Genomic DNA, 19,774 nt, shown 5'->3' with positions numbered 1-19,774 from the left:
ATCTCCTCGGATGTGAGACGGACGAATCTGGAAATGTCTGGCAGAGCATCAGACCAGGGCTTTCTCTGCACCAGAACCGATTTTCAGTGACTTCTAAGAGAGGAGGAGGGAAGTTCTAGTCTCATTGACTAGAGCACCTGTGGTGTCCAGGACTTGTTCCCCATGTCCCTATCTGGCTTCTACTGCTAAGGCTGCTTGTCTCAAGGTCTGTGACAAAGGCTGATGAAGTCCAATTCTGCTAGAACTAAAGGGGGGATGGGGCTGCAAAAGAAAGAAAAGAAAGAAAGAAAGAGGGGGGAGAAAGGGAGGAAGGATGAAAAGAAGAAAGGAAGGAAGAAAACAAAGAAAAGAAGAAAAGGAAGAAACGGATGAATAAAAGAAAGAAAAGAAGGAAGGAAGGAAGAGAAAGAAAGAAAAAGTTCCAAAGGATTTAGGGACCCTAGGTATTTGTACACCTTAAATAATCAAGAAGAGGAAGCAAAAGTGATAAAGAAAGAAGAGCTAATGTTTTAGGATGTAAAGAAAGAGAATGTGATGTGTCATACTTAAGCCACAGAAGAGAAAGTATCTAGTAGGAAGGGATGGTCAACAGTGCCATGGGAAGAAGAAAATTCAGTGACTTTTATAACTGATAAAAGACAAAGAAATTTGGTGAATTGGGTATTATTGAGTTAGACATTTGCTGAGACATTATCAGTGGAATAGTTGGGGTAAAGTCAGATGACAGGGCAATGAGGATAAAATGAGCGAAAATGGAGGCATCAGTAAATAGTCAATTTTGTTTCAGTACAATAATCAAAACATAACTTTTTTTTTAATGTGGAGAGACCAGAATATGCTAATAAACAAAAGAATCAGTGACAAAGAAAAAGTTGAAGATGGATGAGAGGTAAAGGGTGATCATTCCTGGAGGAGGCAGAAGGGAAGAGGATCTAGAATATAGGAAGATGGATTAGCATTACAGAAAGGTTAAGGATACCTATTCTGTGACCAAAGGAAAAGGAGAAAGACTGAGCAATGTGGCTGAGCAGCTTTCTGCAGCAAAAGAAGAAAATTGAGGAAACTTCTATTAAATGGCCTCTATCTTCCCCAAAACATAAACTAGTTCAATCTGCTATAAAACTGAGAGGTAACATGCCTTTAGGAGGAAAAAGAAAATGTCTGAGAAAGTTATTGAAGAATGAGATGTAGAGAAAAGTATAAGGGTTGTCAAACAGCAGTGAAAGACCATATCAGGTTATATATAACACTTGAAGGGGCTCAAACCATGTCCCTTTTTCACTTTCTTTGATGATATTCAGCAACCCAAGAGCAGGAGCAAAGAAAGCAAATTAGAGTATCTAGGGATGGGATTATAAATTTGCGATCAGCAGAAAGCCAAGAAGTAAGTGAGTCAAGAGAACTAAATTTTGAAAAATTAAAGTAGTAGAGCACAGAATTAAGACTGTGAATGAATTTATTCTAAAGTAGCTCAGAGGAGATTGAATACAAGAATAGAAATAGGTTAGAGACAAATAGGTTAAATATGAGTTAAATTCAAAGAGAGAAGAATAGAGGATGTTGTCAGACAGTAAAGTTTCAAAGTTCAGGATTTCAGAGAAGGTTACATACTAGGAGGCAGCAAGGTTTAAGACATGACTGTGCCAATAAAGGGGGAGGGGGAAGGAATCAAAGAAAATGAGGAATTCAGAAGTTAGGTTGTTAAAGGAACTGTCAAAAATTAATATTACTCTGTGATGATGACAGTGATAGTGAATGGAATAAAATGAAAACTCTAAGAAAGATGCTAAATTGGGAAACTTGGGAGGGTGAATTGAACTTTTGTAGATGATAGCAATAAGAAGGGAAGAAGGCTGCATATGGATTTCAAACTGAGGAAAGTTAAAGAGGCAGGAGGGGAAGATAGTACAAGTAGAAAAATGGTTTATGATAAGTAGTATAAAGCAAGGGTTATTATCTAACCCTAGCCCTGATTCTTTGAGTTATATTGGTGGGAAGAAAAGGAGAGAAGAGAAAAGAGGAAAGAAGAGGGAGCAATGAAGAAAAATTGAGAGAGAAGAAAGAAAGAAAGAAAAAGAAATATAGGTAGATAGATTTATAGACACGTATTTATCTGTGTATGTATTGTTCAGTTGTGTTGACTCTTTGTGACCTCATTTTGGGGTTTTCTTGGTAAAGATACTGGGATACTTTGCCATTTCCTTCTCCAGCTCATTTTATAGATAAAGATAAGGAACTGAGTTAAATGATTTGCCTGGGATCACAAAGCTAGGAGTTTCTGAGATTAGATCCAAATTCATAAAGATGAGTCTTCCTGATTCCAAGCCCACTACTCTATCCACTGTACCACCTAGCTACCTCTATGTATATGTACATATATAAATATGTATTGGCAGGTATACATTTATATAAAAGAACAATATCAGTGAAGTACAGAAATAGATTATTTGATAAGTACCCATATTATTCTATTGAAATATTTCAAAAAGAGTAGGGTTAACTAAAAAGTTATATACCAAATAAAGTTTTCCTTAATGTAAAATTAATCATTTTTGATTTATTTTATATGTATATTCATGGTAAATGCTAAAGTTTATTTTCTTTCCTATTGAATATAGAGTTTGTTGAAAAACAATGGGTGAAGAGACCAAAAAAAAAAAAAAAAAAAAAGACTGGAAACTCTTGAGTTATGAGATGAGTAAACTAGAATGAAGTGAGAATGAAAATTAGTGGAACTCATTAGAATAGAGACTTGGTGTTTTGCATCATAAAATTATGAGGCTGCATGATTGGAAATGGGACACCAACATATGAGAAGTAAGCTACTGTGTCTCTAGCCAATAGAGAATTTTTGCCACTATTAGAAATAAAATAAGGAGTTCTGTTGTTTTGGAGGGTATCTACCTGAAATCTTGCCCTCAAATATACTTCTTGCTCCCAGATAGCACTATGGGATTTATGGGCCCTTGGGCAGGAGATTAAGGAGGGACTACTGGGAATCTTGAGTTTGGCTTACTTAAAAAATAGAGCACTTTGAGTTAACTTTCTTTCTTTTGTTTTTTTTTCAAACTAGTTGAATAGGTTGCCAATTCAGAGGAATATCTTAGATATGGCATGCCTGGATTTTAGCAAATAACATGATAATCTTTAATTTTATATTTGGGGAAAGTTATTTAGATATGGACTAGATTATAATACAATTAAGTAGATTCAGAACAAAAGATAATTAGGTGGCACCAGACACAATTAAGATAGAGCATCAGATAGGAAATCAAAAGTCCTGTACTCAAATCCAATCTCAGCTACAAGTAACTCAACATGGACAAACTGTTTATGCTTTTTTATATGTGAAATGTTTTAATATGCTATATGTTTAAGATCAACAATAGGGTAGCTCAAAAGAAAGATTGGCAGACTTAAGGTAATAATAACAATTAGGTTCTACAAATAAAGTGTAGAGAAAGAATAGACACAGAGACATTAGAGAAGAGAGGAGAGCTCTTACTCGAAACCTACTCACATTGAGAATGGATTTAATTAGGCAATATTCCATATACACCACAAAAGGTATATCCTCTAAATATCCTCTAATATATATCCTCTAATATCCTCTAAAATCTATTAAAAATAAGGGAAAAGGATGGGCACATGGGGAAGCAAAGGATGAGGGAAGATGACAAGGAATAGACCCTTTGGTGGGGAAGGTTAAGTAATAGCAAGGCAAGTTAAGGATCAGAATTAAAGCAAAGAGTCAACAGGAATAGGAAAAAAAATATGTGTGTATGTAGGGTTTATGTGTATCTCTACATATTACACATAAATATGTCTTTTTTAACTATAGCTTGCTTGGGAGTGGTGAGAAGTATGAAAGGGGGAAAAAGAATAAAGTAGATAAAATACCCAGCAGAGAACAAACGAGTAATTTTATTTTTTTTCTTTTTTTATTAAAGCTTTTTATTTACAAGATATATGCATAGGTAATTTTTCAGCATTGACAATTGCAAAATCTCTTGTTCCAACTTTTCTTCTCTTTCCCCTAGATGGTAGGTTGACCAATATGTGTTAAATTTGTTAAAGTATAAATTATATATATATATATATATATATATATATATATATATATATATATATATATATATATATATATATATATATATATATATATATACATACATACACATGTCCAAACAGTTATTTTGCTATACTAAAAAATAGGACTTTTAAATAGTGTACAATTAGCCTGTGAAGGAAGTCAAAAATGCAGGCAGACAAAAATAGAGGAATTGGGAATTCTATGTAGTGGTTCATAGTCATCTCCCAGAGTTCTTTCTCTGGGTGTAGCTGGTTCAGTTCATTACTGCTCTATTGGAACTGATTTCGTTCATCTCATTGTTGAAGAGGGCCACATCCATCAGAATTGATCATCATACAGTATTATTGTTGAAGTATATAATGATCTTCTGGTCCTGCTCATTTCACTCAGCATCAGTTCATGTAAGTCTCTCCAGGCCTTTCTGAAATCGTCTTGCTGGTCATTTCTTACAGAACAATAATATTCCATAATATTCATATACCACAATTTATTCAGCCTTTTTCCAATTGAATCCATTCAGTTTCCAGTTTCTGGGCACTACAAAGAGGGCTGCCACAAATGTGCCATTCTTGCACATCCAGGTCCCTTTCCCTTCTTTAAAATCTCTTTGGGATATAAACCCAGTAGTAGCACTGCTGGATCAAAGGGTATGCACAGTTTGATAACTTTTTGAGCATAGTTCCAAATTGCTCTCCAGAATGGCTGGATATATTCACCAACAATGTATCAGTGTCCCAGTTTTCCCACATCCTCTCCAACATTCGGCATTATCTTTCCCTGTCTTTCTAGCCAATTTGACAAGTGTGTAGTGGTATCTCAGAGTTGTCTTAATTTGCATTTCTCTGATTAATAGTGACTTGGAGCATCTTTTCATATGTCTAGAAATAGTTTCATTTTCTTTGAGATTTGTCTGTTCATATCCTTTGACTATTTATCAATTGGAGAATGGCTTGATTTCAAAAGAGTAATTTTCAAGAAAGAAAATAAAAAATGGACATTCATGAAAATAATTTCTTCTACTAATATATATTCTTTCTTGATCTGAGATTTGTTGTTATAAATTTTGAATCCTCCCTGATGTTCTTCAGTGTACATGACACTGTTCTATTTCGATTTATTTTATTTTGTTTTATATTTCTTTTCTGTTTTTTTCTTTTTTCTTATTCTGTTTTTTTCCAAATAAAAAAGCAGGAGGGAAAGAACCTACTTGTACAAAAACATTTATAACAACTTTTTGTGGTGGCTTAGAATTGGAAATTGAGTGAATGCCCATCATTTGGGGAATGGCTGAACAAATTGTGGTATGTGATTGTAATGGAATATTTATTGTGCTATGAGAAATGACAAGCAGGATGATATCAGAAAAAGCTGTACATATACTGATCTTGAATGAAGTGAGGAGAACCACAAGAATATTGTAACAGCAAGATTATATGATGATCAACTGTAATAGACTTAGCTCTTCTCAGCAATATAGGGATTTATCTGTATCCTAAAGTCTTTTCTCTGAATAATAAAATTCTTCTTTTAAATACTTACTATTATAAATAATATTAGTCACCAGTCTTTGCTAGTCTATGTTTACTTATTGAGAATACCCTGGTAAAATCTGAACAAAATAAAAAGGTAATTGAAATATGTATAACAAAATATTAAAAATACAGTAGAGTAGGGGGGGGAGCCAAGATGGCGGAGAAGATACACGCGACTCTGTCAGCGCCCTTCTTCCCTCACTACCAATTAGTTAAATCAGCCTCAAAAATAGCGCTGGACTGATACAAACCACAAGGACTGGAAGCACAACTTACCAGCTGAAGAGAATCTGGAGTATCAACAGAAAAGGTTAGTTCCCAGGGGAGGAAAAAAAAAAGAGGCCAGCACAGACGGTTGGGTGGTGGCACACTGCGCTGATCGCGCTGGGAAGGGCTCTGGGATCAGAGAAGCCACTGAGATAGAAGAATCTGGCATAGGCTGTTAGCTCTTCTCTGCTTATAAAACAGCAGTTCAGAAGAGAAATCAAGCCACTTTAAAATTTAAAGCCAGATACTAGATCCACCCCAATCCTGAGGGTGACTCAACAGATCTTGGCACTGTGGGTGTGGCTGACTTAGGCTGTCTGGGCTTTCACCTGGGGATAGTTAAGAGATTGAAAAGCGGGCAGACACAGCCCAAGGTAACACATAGTGCCTTGCTTGGCTGAAGGCTGTGGAACTCAGCCCTGGAAGTCCCAGAGAAGTCGAACCTTGGAAATAGGGACCGTGGTTTCAGGGCAGACACTTCCAGTTTGAGCGCAGCGGCTTTTCATGTCATCTGCTGCTGACATCCACGCCCCACCGGGACGCATAGGCTGGGCTTTGTGTCGCCTTTACTGTTCAGTCTTAAACCTCAGGAAAGTCGCTAAGACACACAGTGCCCTCAAAGCACTGCAGTGCTGATCACCTCTGAGGCGCTTCCAGGGAGGGGGTGGGGAACTCTCTCCCAGAGCTCTCTCTTAGCTCAGGCGCAGGAGCCACTGCATCCATCCAGTCTGGGAGGAATCTGGTAAAGAAATAAATAAATAATTTCCTACCCGAGGGACAGACCCCAAAAGATTTTTTAAATATGAGTAAAAAGCAAAGAAAAACGATTGACTCCTTCTACACAGAGAAAGAGAGGGTATCCAATCCTGAGGAAGTTAACAGCAGAGAGTCAGCAGATAACAGCCTAAAGGGGAACGATACCTGCCCCCCCATCACATAACTCTCTCCTAAAAGAGACTATTAAAAAATTAAGAGAGTTTTAAGAAAAATGGGGAAAGGAAAGGGAAGCTATGAAATTGGAGGGAAACAAAATCTGTGAATTAGAAAAGGTTAAAAAATCACAGGAAAGTAGGATTTCTGAATTGGAAAAGACAAAAAAGTCTCAAGAAAATAGTCTGAATTGGAAAAAGAAAATAATTCTCTAAAAAAATTAGGGAAATGGAAAAAAATTCAATAGCAAAATAATTCATTTAAAAACAAAATTGGGCATTTACAAAAAGAACTAAAAACTGTGAATGAAGAAAATAACTCCTTAAAATTCACGATGGAACAAATAGAAACGAATGATTCATTGAGAACCCAAGAATCAGTCAAACAAACCAAAAAAAAAAAATGAAAAGCTGTAGAATAACGTCAAATACTTACTGGGAAAATCTATAGACCTGGAAAATAGATCTAGGAGAGATAATCTGCGGATCATTGGACTTCCCAAAAACTATGACCAAAAAAAGAGCCTAGATTCTATTTTACAGGAAATTATCAAAAAGAACTGTCCAGAGATAATAGAAACAGAAGGGAAAGTAGATGTCGAAAGAATTCATCGAACTCCTTCTGAAATAGACCCTAAAAAAAGAACACCACGCAATATTGTGGCTAAGCTGCAGAATTACCACACAAAGGAGAAAATCTTGCAAGCAGCTAGAAAAAAACAATTTAAATACCAAGGTGCCACAATAAGAGTCACACAAGATCTGGCTGGCTCCACATTAAAAGATAGAAGGGCCTGGAACCTGATATTCTGAAAGGCAAAAGATCAAGGATTGCAAACAAGAATAAACTACCCAGCTAAGTTTAGCATCTTTTTTCCATGGAAGAAGATGGTCATTCAATGAAATAGAGGAATTCCTTATGTTTCTAAGAAAAAAACCAGACTTAAACAAAGAATTTGATCTACATCCACAAGACTGAAGAGAAACAGAAAAAGCTAGAAACTGGAAGTTGAATGGATGCCCATCAATTGGAGAATGGTTGGGTAAATTATGGTATATGAAGGTTATGGAATACTATTGCTCTGTAAGAAATGACCAGCAGGAAGAATACAGAGAGGCTTGGAGAGATTTACATCAACTGATGCTGAGTGAAATGAATAGAACCAGAAGATCGCTGTACACTTCAATGCTGTATGAAGATATATTCTGATGGAAGTGGATATCTTCAACATAAAGAAGATCCAACTCACTTCCAGTTGATCAATGATGGACAGAAATAACTACACCCAGAGAAGGAACACTGGGAAGTGAATGTAAATTGTTAGCACTAATATCTGTCTGCCTAGGTTGCATATACCTTTGGAATCTAATGTTTATTGTGCAACAAGAAAATGATATTCACACACATGTATTGTATCTAGACTATATTGTAACACATGTAAAATGTATGGGATTGCCTGTCATCGGGGGGGAGGGAGTTGAGGGAGTGGGGAATAATTTGGAAAAATGAATACAAGGGATAATATTATAAAAAAATTACTCATGCATATATACTGTTAAAAAAAATCTAAAAAAATACAGTAGAGTATAGAAAATGTTCCATTGTGGTTTTCTAAGTCAAGACACAGTCCACAGGGATCCATTTCTATTTGAGTTTGATACCTCTGCCTTTAAGGAAATCAAGGCTAGAAAAGTGATACATGGTTAGCACCTTGAAATAGGAAAAGATTAGAAGACTGGGGAAGGGAACTTAGATTTCAAACTGGTTATTTTTCTTTAAGCTGCTAGGCCAGAGAAGTCTTACCTAGACTGACTTTAAAAAATCACCAACAACTGGCTATCTTCTATAAACAAAACAAGTCTTTTCTATAGCAATCTAGTGTTTGACAAACCCAAAGATAGCAACATTTGGGATAAGAATTCATTATTTGAAAAAAAAAACTGTTGGGAAAACTGGAAATTAGTATGACAGAAATTAGATATGGACCCACACTTAACAACATATACGAAGATAAGATCAAAATGGCTCCATGATTTAGGCATAAAGAATGAGATCATAAATAGAGTAGAGGAACAGAGGATAGTCTACCTCTCAGACCTGTGGAGGAGGAAGGAATTTATGACCAAAGGAGAACTAGAGATCATTATTGATCACAAAATAGAAGATTTTGATTACATCAAATTAATAAGCTTTTGTACAAACAAAAGTAATGCAAGCAAGATTAGAAGGGAAGTAACAAACTGGGAAAATATTTTTACAGTTAAAGGTTCTGATAAAGGTCTCATTTCCAAAATATATAGAGAACTGACTCTAATTTATAAGAACTCAAACCATTCTCCAATTGATAAATGGTCAAAGGATATGAACAGACAATTTTCAGATGAAATTGAAACTATATCCACTCATGTGAAAGAGGGTTCCAAATCACTACTGATCAGAGAAATGCAAATTAAGACAACTCTGAGATACCACTACACACCTGTCAGATTGGCTAAGATGACAGGAAAAGATAATGATGAATGTTGGAGGGGATGTGGGAAAACTGGGACACTGATGCATTGTTGGTGGAGTTGTGAAAGAATCCAGTCATTCTGGAGAGCAATTTGGAACTATGCCCAGAAAGTTATCAAATTGTGCATACCCTTTGATCCAGCAGTGCTACTACTGGGCTTATATCCCAAAGAAATATTAAAGATGGGAAAGGGACCTGTATGTGCCAAAATGTTTGTGGCAGCTCTTTTTATAGTGGCTAGAAACTGGAAAATGAATGGATGTCCATCAATTGGAGAATGGTTGGGTAAATTATGGTATATGAATATTATGAATATTATTGTTCTGTAAGAAATGACCTGCAGGATGAATATAGAAAGGTTTGGAGACATGAACTGATGCTGAGTGAAATGAGCAGAACCAGGAGATCACTATATACTTCAACAATACTGTATGAAGATATATTCTAATGGAAGTGGGTATCTTCAACATAAAGAAGACCCAACTCACTTCCAGTTGATCAATGATGGACAGAAACAGCTACACCCAGAGAAGGAACACTGGAAATTGAATGTAAATGTAAACTGTTTGTTTACATTTTAGACTACTGTCTACCCAGGTTACTTATACCTTCAGAATTCACTTCTTATCATACAACAAGAAAATTGGATTTACACACATATATTGTATCTAAGTTATACTGTAACATATTTAATATGTATGGGATTGCCTGTCATCTAGGGGAGGGAATAGAAGGAGGGAGGGGAAAATTTGGAAAAATTAATACAAAAAATAATGTTGTAAAAATACTCATGCATATATACTGTCAAAAAATTACAATTATAAAATTAATAAAAAAATTTAAAAAAATAAACCTTTGATCTTTTCTTTCATTTTACACTTTAATCTATCACTCTTCTGCCACGAAGTAGGAAACATGTTTTACAATTATTTTTTTGATATCATGATTTGATTGGTTATAAATTTGATGCTAGTTCTGAAATCTTTCAGTGTTGTTTTCCTTCATTTTGTTTTAGTCATTACATAAATTTTCCTTCAATTCTGTTTATCTTTTTGTCCATTCCTACATGCATTTCCAGGTTTCTCTAATTTTTTTATATACATACTTTTTATGGCTCAATAATATTCTATTACATCCTTGTACCACAGCTAATCAACCATTTCCCAATAAAACACTATGTATTTTCCAATTTCTTTAAACTACAAAAAAGTCCTTTGTACATGCATATGTGTGTATAGTCTCCCCTTCTCTCTTTGCTCTCTCTGAGATACATGCTGAGTAGAAATATCTGCTGAGTAGAAATATCCCTGGAATAAAAGGTGTATATATGGTTTAGTCACAATTTTGATATAACTCTAAATTATTTTCAAAAATCTATATAAAAATTCACAGCTTCACCAGTAGTGCATTTGTGTGCCCATTTTCCTACAATCCATTCAGCATACACTATTTTCATCTTTTATCATCCTTCTATACTAGTCAATATACCAAGAATTGGTGAGTACTAATGAAAGCTCAATAAAGTCTATTATATGGGTTTCTGAAATTATGTTCTGAGATTTTACTGGCATCTAGCAGTAGGTGGGACAACCAAAGAATAGTCCTTTCAGAATAGTTAAGGTACTGAAAAAAATCTCATACAATGACCTAAAATCTTCTTAATAACCTCACAAAAGGAGAGAGGAATTTGAATTCTGATAAATGGTCCCCAATTTAATATTTTGTGCTTAATTTCACTAATTTTTAAATTTCACTTAGTTTTCACTAATTACCAGATTATGTGCTTAATCCACAGAAGAAAAAAAAAAAAAAGAAAAAAAAAAAAAAAAAAGCCCAGCCTGATTATTCTCTGCAGCCAATTTTAAGACAAGTGAAACTAATTAACTAGAAAAATCTAGTCTATGTCTGAAAGTACAGGAGAAAACTTTATTCTGTCTTGCTCTGAAAAGACATCAATTTGAAATTAACCTGCAACTGATCAGCTCAGGAAGAATACAACACTTCAACAAAGCAAAACCGAAAGTAATTTGCCATAATCCTGCATATTTCCTCCATTTTTATTACTAAGGAATGAAGCAAGGATAGGTATATTCATCAATGAAGTGCAGTGTGTGTATAGAGGTAAGCTGCAATCTCTAACCTAGGAAAAAGAGAACCATGTTAGTAATACTCTAAACCTGCATGAGAACAAGCTGGAGTTGAACTCCTCTTCTTCCCCTCTCTATGAACATGCAGAGAATAAAAAGTATAGCTCCTGCTAGAAACAGAATTACTTTAACTAAAATTTAGGGGATCAGGAAAGTCAATTCTAAATATCAGATTTCCAGTGACATGTAATAAGCTTGAGTAATTTTTTTTAAAAAATTATCAATAATCAGCATATCTAACTAACAATATGTATGAAGAGATATTCAGCCAAAGGTCCTGTGGCAATTAAATGAAAGCCAAAGAATTTATTCTTTATTCTCCTTGTCTCTATCCTGATTTCACAGTTATTTGACAACCATGGACTTATAATAGCCTCTAATTGTGCAGCTCACTTCTTACTTCTTGACTCCTCACCTTTCTATAGCCTCTCCAAATCCTACCCATTCTTCAAGGCTCTTTTTAATCCCCATCTTCTCCAGGCAGTCTTCTCTGATATCTGCAGTCATCATGACCACTGAGAACAATTAGTTTTTCCACTAAATTTTTTGGCACTTAATTATATGTAAAGTTAAATATAATCTAACACTTTATATTAAATCTTGAATGGTTTTCTAATTATTTATGTGAAGAAAAGCACATCAACATACCACCACACCCAAAAAAATTTGTGTGTTCCTTACAGGGCATGGACAATGCATATAACTCCTATAACATTTAAGAACTAGGAAGGTTCTTAGGAGCTAGATAGATTAGGATGAACAAGTAAGTCCAATCCATTGGATAGAAGGTTTCATAAATGGAGAAATTGAAATCAGTAGAAGTAAAGTGATTTCTCAAGGTCATAGATTTAGTGACATAGTCAAGACTAGAATTCAAGTATGTAGAAACTGAGACCTGATACTTTATTTCTCAGAACCATAAGGGGAATCTCAAGGGCTTTGCTTCATGATACATATAAAATGATTGAAATCCAGATCTAAAGGGGATCTTCCAAATAGAATAGGCCATATTGCTGAGGCAATTGGGGTTAAGTGACTTGCCCAGGCTCACACATCTGGGAAGTGTTAAGTGTCTGAGACCAAATTTGAACTCAGGTCCTCCTGACTTCAGTGCTGGTGATCTATCTACTGTGCCACCTAGCTGCCCCATATCTTCATTTTAAATAGTAATTTGACACACCCAAAAGAAAAATAACTTGCCCAAAGCCACATAGTGATAAAGCTAGAATTCAAAACCAAGACTTCTGAATCCCAGTCCAGAAGTCTCTGAGGGATGTTTGGTATCACCTATGTTCTGTGACACATTTTACAGTGCTGCCAAACTGGTATCATTGATGTTCCTCACATGGATACTCTATCTCCATTGTACTGTCTGTCCCCACCCCTCGAATGCCTCCTGACCTCACCTCTGATTATTTTGCTCTCTAGTTTCTTTCCAAAATGCTCAAGGGACACTTTCTACTTGGTCTCTCCTGTTTCCTAAAACCACTATTATCTCCCTCCCCAATTTACCTTTTGTTGATTTTGTATAGATTTTTATAAACATGTTATCTTCCCTGATAAGCTCCTGGAGGACAGGACTATTTTATTCTTATCTTTGTATGTCCAAGCAGCTAGGGAAGTTATTGGAATTGAATGAGTGTTTAATAAATTACTTAATTTGATTCATTGAAAGTTCTAAGTGGTCCACAGAATCATGAGCTTAGAGTAACCTTTTAATCTTTCTAACTGGATATATAGAACATCGGGTCTTTTAAAAAACAAGACTTGAGTTATGTGCCTGAGGCTTTGTGAGAAATCATCACTGAACAATATCAACTATACATGCTCACATGTAGAGAAAAATGATACCTTTGGTCTTACACAGGCAACAAATGGTTCAGCAAATATTTATGGTATTTCTACTATGTGCAAAATACTAACCAAAGGTAATCCAGAGCTACAGTAGTGAAGAGAAGAAGCCAGGAATGAGACTATAAGGCAGTACAATGCAAAACTCAGGAAGACAAAAGCAATCCTGAAGTAAACAAAACCAACATATACAATACATGTGTATACCACCACTGAAAGTGCGTATAGTCTTACAAAATATAAGTGAACCTTTAAGATGAAGCAAGTTCATAAATAAGTGGGATGTAAAAAGAAATATAAAGAAAAGACAGTATGTTCTCAGTAGACAGAAAACAAGAGTTTGGTTTTAAGAAGCTAAAAATAGGTTCATCTAGTTGGAGGGAAAAGAGATCTGAACACAAACCTGGAAGATCCCTTTACATTGAGGAAGGGAAAATGAGGAAGAGCGCATAACAATGTTGTGAATAAATGAAGGGAAAGTTTTTAATACAGAGAAGTTGTAAAATTCAAAAACAAAAACCAAGGTCATTTCCTGTGTAGGAGTAATTGGACCTCCATGATATAGGCTATAATGAGATCAAGGAGATGATTGCTTTCTATGAAGAGGCAGTGAGCAGTAAAATGAATCCTAAACCATGTCTGAAATAAGATACCTGAGTTCTATGCCCAGTCCTACCACTGACTATTTTGGAGATCATTTCTCCTTTCCAGGCTTCAATCATCTTACCTGGATAATGAAGAATTGGATTGGTAATCTCTAAGGTCCCTTCCGGTTCCTTATTTTGTCAGGGTTTTATATATGTATGAGCCAAAAATGTTAAGAAACTTTCCATGTTTATCCAAATAGCAAGGGAGGGTTAGAGAAGGAGAAGGGAAAAGATATATGTCAGTTTTCAAGAAACCAATTATCAGAATTTCAAGGTTTTGTCTCAATATATATTCACAAATATCTGGGGGACAGCAGCAATGTGCCAGATTTAAAATAAATCACTTTCATTTGATTAATGTTACAGTATTCGCAAACATTGTCACTCAGTCTCATCTGACAGGCGTTCTCTAGGCTGAAGCGAATGATATGACAACTGTTGTGATTGGACAAAATATGACAAAGTTACAATTCTTTAGAGTGTCTGGCGGCTTTGTGTTCCGTTGATTCATATTTAAATCAGATTCCGAGTGGATGAAAGGAATATACAATAAGTCAGCATGTGGAGGGAGACAGACGTTATCACCCACACAGAAATCATCAGGGACTTCGGCAGCTGCCAATAGGTGGGGGAGGGCTCATCAAAGTAGAAGCAACTGAATTATGTTCATCTTTACACTAGCTTGGAACAATGTTAAATACAAACCTATCTCTATATTAAAGCTTGGGTCTCTTCCATGGAACTGATGATGAGTTTTATTTCCTTATAGCAATACAGATTGCTATGACTGCGTGGAGACCTGGTCTACCAGTGAGATGGCTAACCTCGGAACCATGAAGAACTGGAGTTTAAAATTGTGCTTCAGAAACTTGCTGGTTATATGATCCTGGGAAAGTCACTTAACCACTATGTACTTCAGGTATTTTCCTAGGACTTATCTGCTAAGTCAGTGGTTGCTTAGGAAGTTTATAGAAGGATTTCCCATCTTGAGAGTGCCTCCTGCTGCCATCATCACTATATAGCAATGAAGAATATGATCCCAGTGGTCTTTCCTGGGAAAGAATTTGGGCCTGGGAGAAGGAAAATTAAATAGCATGGACAAGGTCTGTAATTCTATCACTGCTCAGTTCTGGCTTTTTAAAAGGGCATCACACATCAGGTTTAAAATGGCTTTCTCTGCTCAAATGAAAGCTGACAAAGTGTGGGTGTGGGGGGGACTTATTCTCTCTACATCTCAGTGTCACAGATTCTCCAAATTGGGAGGAACCCCAAGGTTATCTAATCAAATCCAAATCTGAGCAAGAATTCATTCAATAAACTCCAGGAAAAATGGTCGCCTAGCCTGGGCCTTAGTGAAAAAAAGCATTTCCTCAACAGGAAACCTAACAGATACCTGTAATTAGCAGGAAGTCCTGCCTTATATTAAGTTTAAATCTCTCTAATATCTGCTAACTGTTTCTGATTCTGCCCTCTGAGGCCAAGGAGAGCAAGGTCAATAACTCTTTTAAATGATGGCTCTTCAAATACTTGAAGAAAGTTACCATATTCCCTCAAGTTTTTTTGTGTGGTTTTTTTTTTTTTTGTCCTAAATATTCTCAGTTCTTTCATCTGATCCTCATATACTTTAAACCTATGGATTCCCTCTAATTTGGCAAAGCACACCTAAAATGTGGTGTGTGAAAATGAACACTTCTTGAGCAATGCTTAATACTTTTGACGTATACGAAATTTTCAGCCCACTAAACTCCCATGTCTTTTTCAGATAAATTACTATCTAGCCATGCCTTCCCATTGTATACTTCTGAAGTTTATTTTTTTGTTCATCAAATTATAAGAATTAACATTTATTATATTCTTTATTGATGTAGTGAATACACTTTGGCATTTGGACTTTGAGTTAAAATTCTGCCTCAGATTTTTGTTGATGATGTGACCCTGGGCAAATCACTTAACCTCTCTCAGCCTCAGTTTCTTCATTTGTAAAATGGGGATAATAATAATTAACTCCCATTTTTAGCTTTTCAAAATCTAAATTGGTCAAGACTTCTCTGTTCAGCTGCATTTTTCTCTGCAAAACAGCAATGCCCAAACTTTTAATTTTCTTTGTATCTTCAAAATTTCATTCTTAAGAACTTCCATATCACTGTTAGATTGAAATTCTCTATAAAACTTTAGGACATGGAGCAGTACTTATTATTTGAAAATCTGCTCCTTCCTTTCAGACTCTTCCCAATAGTCCTTTAAGTTTTTATAGTAAAGCTAGAACAGTAATGTCATGTGAGGGCTCTTATTATTTCTACTTCAGCAATCAGTTCCTCCTTTCTTATAAGGATCAGGTTCAATAGAGTAAAACTTTTTGTGCAGTAGAAGTTAGAGATTGCACTGGCTCTAGCTGAAAGCTTTGTAAATCCTTTCCAAAACTGGGGCCAAGTATTGAGATGTTTTTAAGATTTGTTTGTTTGCTTTCCCCCTCAAATCATCAACAACATTCTTTATATTTTCATACATTTCCTTTGGCAATGTCCATTTCAGTCAAACCTTATTGAAAAACATTTATTATTTCTGTGACAATATAAAAGTAGGTAAATGACCTTAAATTGTGGGTTCTTAACCTAAGGCTCATGAGCTTCTAGCTGCAAGAAATAAATTTATAACTATTTCAACATACTTGGTTTCCTTTGTAATCCTATGTATTTTATTCTATGCATTATTTTTAAATCAGTATCCAGAGAAAGATCTTTCCTCATTGCCAAAGAGTTCCATGACACATAAAAAAGGTTAAGAGAGCCCAGTCTGGAGGAATAATGCCACAAGTTGGTGGTTCTTCAGGTGAATGATATATACTTTCATATTATTAAAAAAAATAATCCTGTAAAGCAATTTGGAATTGTAAAAAGTAAATTAAATAAATAGTCATATCCTTTGACCTAGAGCTTTCACTACTAGGACTATTTGCCAAGGAGGTCAATGATTAAAAAAAAAGTTTACATATATACTAATACTTATGGCATCACTTTATAGTATAACAAAGAAATGGAAACAAAACAGATACCCATTAATGGATTAAAAAAGAAGAAGAAGAAGTTATATTACATGTTGGGGCAGCTAAGTTATACAGTGGATAGAATAACAAACCTGATTTAGTGCTATACCAATCAGACTCCCAAGAAACTATTTTAATGACCTAGAAAAAATAACAACAAAATTCATATGGAAGAATAAAAGGTTGAGAATTGCAAGGGAACTAATGAAAAAAAACTCAGAGGAAGGTGGTCTAAGTATACCTGATCTAAAGCTATATTATATAGCAGCAGTCACCAAAACCATTTGGTACTGGCTAAGAAATAGAACGGTAGATCAGTGGAACAGATTAGATACAAAGGACAAAAAAGGGTACATCTATAGCAATCTAATCTTTGACAAACCCAAAGATACCAACATTAGGGACAAAAATTCATTATTCGGAAAAAACTGTTGGGAAAACTGGAAATTAGTATGGCAGAAATTAGATATGGATCCACACTTAACACCATATACCAAGATAAGATCAAAATGGGTCCATGATTTAGGCATAAAAAATGAGATCATAAATAGATTAGAGGAACAGAGAATAGTCTACCTCTCAGACCTGTGGAGGAGGAAGGAATTTATGACCAGAGGAGAACTAGAGATCATTATTGATCACAAAATAGAAGATTTTGATTATATCAAACTAAAAAGTTTCTGTACAAACAATACTAATGCAAACAAGATTAGAAGGGAAGTAACAAATTGGGAAAATATTTTTACAGTTAAAGGTTCTGATAATAATAAAGGTTCCAAAATATATAGAGAACTGACCCTAATTTATAGGAAACCAAACCATTCTCCAATTGATAAATGGTCAAGGGATATGAACAGACAATTCTCAGATGATGAAATTGAAACTATTTCCACTCATATGAAAGAGTGTTCCAAATCACTACTGATCAGAGAAATGCAAATTAAGACAACTCTGAGATACCACTACACACCTGTCAGATTGGCTAAGATGACAGGAACAAATAATGATGAATGTTGGAGGGGATGTGGGAAAACTGGGACACTGATACATTGTTGGTGGAGTTGTGAAAGAATCCAGCCATTCTGGAGAGCAATTTGGAACTATGCCCAAAAAGTTATCAAACTGTGCATACCCTTTGACCCAGCATTGCTGTTATTGGCATTATATCCCAAAGAAATACTAAAGAGCGGAAAGGGACCTGTATGTGCCAAAATGTTTGTGGCAGTTCTTTTTGTTGTAGCTAAAAACTGGAAGTTGAATGGATGTCCATCAATTGGAGAATGGTTGGGTAAATTGTGGTATATGAAGGTTATGGAATATTATTGCTCTGTAAGAAATGACCAGCAGGAGGAATACAGAGAGGCTTGGAGAGACTTAAAGCAACTCTTTCTGAGTGAAATGAGCAGAACCAGAAGATCACTATACACTTCAACAACAATACTGTATGAGGATGTATTCTGATGGAAGTGGAAATCTTCAACATAAAGAAAAGCCAACTCACTTCCAGTTGATCAATGATGGACAGAAATAACTACACCCAGAGAAGGAACACTGGGAAGTGAATGTAAATTGTTAGCACTACTGTCTATCTACCCAGGTTTCTTATACCTTCGGAAGCTAATAATTAATGTGCAACAAGAAAATAGTATTTACACACATATATTGTATCTAGGTTTTATTGTAACACATGTAAAATGTATGGGATTACCTGTCATTGGGGGGAGGGAGTGGAGGGAGGGAGGGGATAATTTGGAAAAATGAATTAAAAAAAAAAGAATAACAAACCTGGAATTAGGAATACTCATCATTGTTTCTGGCCTTAGACACTTGTTAAACTGTGTGCCCTTGAGAGAATCACTTAACCCTATTTGTCTGTTTTCTCAAATGTAAAATGAGCTGGAGAAGGAAATAGCAAGCCATTAAAGTATCTTTGCCAAAAAAAACACAAATGGGGTCACAAATAGTAAAAATATGACTTTAAATGACTGAACAACAAAATTATTGCGCATAAAGAATAATAGATATGATAAATACAGAGAAGTATTAGAAGACTGATACAAAGTGAAATAAGCAGAATGAGGAAAGTAATAGTCATGATCTTAATAATATAAATGTAAAGAAAAAAACACAAAATAATTAAAAACCAATACCATGAAAATATGATGACTAAGTTTGACCCCAGAAAAAGAAATACAAGGAGATAACTCAGCAGGCTTCTTGTCAAAACCAGAAGAGCCTGTGAATGTGGAATGCTGCCTGGGTAAGAAATTTTCAATCTCTTGAGCATTTTTTTCTGAATTACTTTACCCTCTCATTATTCATTATTATATGGAAGGGTCTTGAAAAGGGAAAAAAGGAGCAAAGATACATTAGTGATAGGAGTACAAAAGATCTAAATAAATAATTGTTTATCAAAAAAAAATAAGCCTATGTCTTAATGACACAAGTCATTAAAATAACTTTCCAGAAGGTCATATCAGGTACTTTCCTTCTTTTGTTTTATTGCAGACCCAGTTCTCATTCAAAATATAAAGCAAGTATGATCACAGATTCATAGGATCATAAATCTAGAGAAAAGAAGGCTGTCAGAGGCCACTTAGAGCAGGGATTTTTAAACTTTCTCCAACCATGACTACTTTTCACCTAAGAAATTTTTACGTGACCTCAGGTATACAAGTATATAAAATAGGTATATAAATCAAACATTTTCTGATAATAAATCACAAGTTCAGAAATCCCACCTTAATATATG

Source organism: Sminthopsis crassicaudata, chromosome 2, assembly GCF_048593235.1.
Source record: "Sminthopsis crassicaudata isolate SCR6 chromosome 2, ASM4859323v1, whole genome shotgun sequence".
Classification (NCBI taxonomy): domain Eukaryota; kingdom Metazoa; phylum Chordata; class Mammalia; order Dasyuromorphia; family Dasyuridae; genus Sminthopsis; species Sminthopsis crassicaudata.
This window is presented reverse-complemented; position numbering follows the sequence as displayed.